The 2,604-nt window shown below is 31.5% G+C and overlaps 1 protein-coding gene across 3 annotated transcripts in view; it reads left to right on the top strand.

Moving 5' to 3' along the window:
- LOC100164093 (lysosomal acid phosphatase-like) overlaps window positions 1-2,604 on the top strand; it is an 8,606-nt gene that overhangs the window by 4,062 nt on the left and 1,940 nt on the right.

Consider the following 2,604-nt stretch of genomic DNA (forward strand, 5'->3'; position numbering starts at 1 on the left):
GGTTGTTCGAACGCCGCGTGACGCTCGCCATGACGTGCCGTTTAACCAAATGTCTCTTTTACACATATAAGATAGGCAATTACAATGAGTAGGGCCCAATGACGTCACACGTCTTTTTTTCAATTGCTCATGACTTATTGAATAATGTGAGTAGAAACGTAAAACCAATACCATTATCCTTAGAATTGAACATTCTTTCAAATAAAAAAAACATATTTTTTGTGTTGTGTGCTCCTTTAAAACTAGACATATACCTATCCCAATTGCTTCTTACGTATTTCGATTTAAATATAATACAACATTACAGCGCAAAGCGCAATCACATTCATTTAAGACATTTTTATTTTCACTGTGCCTATTTTATTTATATGTAAATGAGTTATTTATTGAACCAATATAAGTTAGGACGCAATCGGGATACTTATTAGGGACGCAACAAGGCTAATGGCTTCATACCGCCTACCTGTTTTCAGGCATCACCAAATTTATAATCCGTTGAGGTGCGGAATTTCAAGTCCTCGTTAGTCTTCGCCGTATCAGCAGTAGATCGTGTCTGACCGTCATAGCAAAAAAACACGCGCGTCTCCTTAAGTTAACTATATACATAGGTATTAGGTATACCCATATAGGCAGTGGCATTGCCAGGATTATGAAATGGGGGGGGGGGTTAAGTATAAATTAAACCAAGTTGGTTTTTTACTGATCTAATACATATATTAGAGGAAAATATTTCAAGGGGAGGGGAACACCCAAATATACCTCAACCAGGGCCGTATTTAAAATTTTGGCGCCCATGGGCAGCCCCCCCTCGCCCACTTTGCTAATAATTAAATTTAAAACTAGTTGGTAAATAATACTACTAATACTAATTATAGGTATTTGTGGTGTCTGTGTTTAGTATTTAAATAAAATTAAAAAAAAAAAAACTAGCAAATGCAGTGGCCTGGTAAATATTATTAATATATTTAAAAATGTAAAAAATAAACATAAAATATATAACATATTATTAAATACATTATAATATATAAAATCATTACTTCAGTTTTTTGTTCTTGCTAGATAAAAAACAACAGAATTTAGGTAATATACTAATGAAATATAAAATATATAACATACTATCAAATTCCTTATAATATATAAAATCATTACTTCAGTTTTTTTTTCTTGCTTGTTTTGCTGCAAATGTTTTTATCACATCTGAGTAATTTAAGCTTTTAGTAAGAGTAGCTTTTATGTTAAGAACTGCAAGACTATTAAGTTTTTCTGAAGACATAGATGATCTTAAATAATTTTTTATTCTACGGAGTGTAGAAAAAGACCTTTCGGTTGAACAGTTGGAGGCCAAATTACAAAGGAACATTCTTAAAGCTACATCAACATAAGGAAAAATTGTAATTAATATTTCCAGAGTTATCGAGTGATACTTGACTACTTGTTTTCTTAGACAATACAACAGACTCAATTTCATTTGGTGACCCTTCATTTTCTTAATTTTTTTTAAACCAACAAAGTGTATAATGAAGTTATTGTATTAATGTAATTTTAACTAAATTAATATTAATTATTTTAAAAATGTATTAAATGTAACTACGAGAGCTAGATTATAAAACATAAAACTAATACCTAACCGACAGTTGCTAAAAACACTTACCTTTTATTTCTTTTTTTGAAAAAAAATCAAATATTTTTGGAAGTTTTGAAATATTATTTTAATTTGCAATTTTCTTTTTTGGTTTGCAGCTCCACTAAGTTTTTTTTTTGATTCATTATATATCAATAATAAATATATTAAGTATAACTATATAAGTATAATATATTTTAATATGAATCTTATACCTAAATGAAACTTAAACATAGTAAATCAGTTTTACAGCGGACTTCACAAAACAGCATTATAGAAGAAACTATAATATAGACAGACAAAACACAGTACAATTTTGACGATAGTCGATATGATCATAGACAAGTATAGGAACGATCAACGAATGAACGCAAAACAATAAAATAATAATATTATTCTTATCGTATGATGGCCGATGCCCGATGGATATGGGTATAATACTTTAATTGTTGTTCTTTGCAAACCGTAAATACTGTGTCTAATGTCTATTGTTTTACCAGTGATATGGGAAATACGGGCTATACCGATACGGCTAAAAATAAATAATACCCGCCGTGACCGTGCTCGCCACTCGGAACTCGGAGGCCGTTGTAATATTCCGCGGTTGTAATGATTGTAGATTGGGAAACAAATAACAATATTGTACAATTATTGTCGATTACCTAATATTTATTATTTTGTATTATATTATATTTTAATTATTAATGTAATGTATAATTTTTCCGAAAACTTTTTTATAGTCTCCGTAAAAATTTTGGCGCCCCCTTGACATATTCCAGGGGGGCTATTGCCCCTCCGAACCACCCCTTAAATACGGCCCTGACTTCAACTATTATAGTACCTACAGGCTACAGTCAAGGGCGTCCGCAGGGGGGGGGGGGGCAAGTAGGGGCAGTTGCCCCTCCCTTGGCTTTTTTTCTGGGTTGATTATCATATATTATTATTGATGATTTTAATGTTCTAAAAAAACTAAATCATGACCT

This window comes from Acyrthosiphon pisum, chromosome A2, assembly GCF_005508785.2.
Source record: "Acyrthosiphon pisum isolate AL4f chromosome A2, pea_aphid_22Mar2018_4r6ur, whole genome shotgun sequence".
Classification (NCBI taxonomy): domain Eukaryota; kingdom Metazoa; phylum Arthropoda; class Insecta; order Hemiptera; family Aphididae; genus Acyrthosiphon; species Acyrthosiphon pisum.